This window comes from Piliocolobus tephrosceles, chromosome 3 (genome assembly GCF_002776525.5).
Source record: "Piliocolobus tephrosceles isolate RC106 chromosome 3, ASM277652v3, whole genome shotgun sequence".
In the NCBI taxonomy this organism is placed as follows: Eukaryota; Metazoa; Chordata; class Mammalia; order Primates; family Cercopithecidae; genus Piliocolobus; species Piliocolobus tephrosceles.
The window spans coordinates 3,810,128-3,810,604 of record NC_045436.1 but is presented as its reverse complement, the minus strand read 5'-3'; positions in this window follow the sequence as shown (position 1 = coordinate 3,810,604).

Below are 477 nucleotides of genomic sequence, written 5' to 3'. Positions count from 1 at the left end.
ATTAATTATTTTTTGAGACAGAGTCACCTAGGCTGGAGTGCAGTGGCGCAGTCTCTGCTCACTGCAGCCTCCACCTCCGGAGTTCAAGTGATCCTCCTGCCTCGGCCTCCCAAGTAGCTGGGGCTACAGGCAAGTGTCACCACCTCCAGCTAATTTTTGCATTTTTTTTTTTTTTTTTTTTTTTAGATGGAGTCTCACTATGTCACCAGGCTGGAGTGCAATGGTGTGATCTTGGCTCACTGCAACCTCTGCCTCCCGGGTTCAAGCCATTCTCCTGCCTCAGCCTCCTGAGTAGCTAGGACTACAGGCGCCCGCAACCTTGCCCGGCTAATTTTTGTATTTTTAGTAGAGACGGGGTTTCACCATGTTGGCCAGGCTGGTCTACAACTCCAGGGCTTACGTGATCCTCCCACCTCAGCCTCCACGGGTGTGAGCCACTGCACCCAGCTGTGTCGAGTTTAATTAAAGGATTAATCT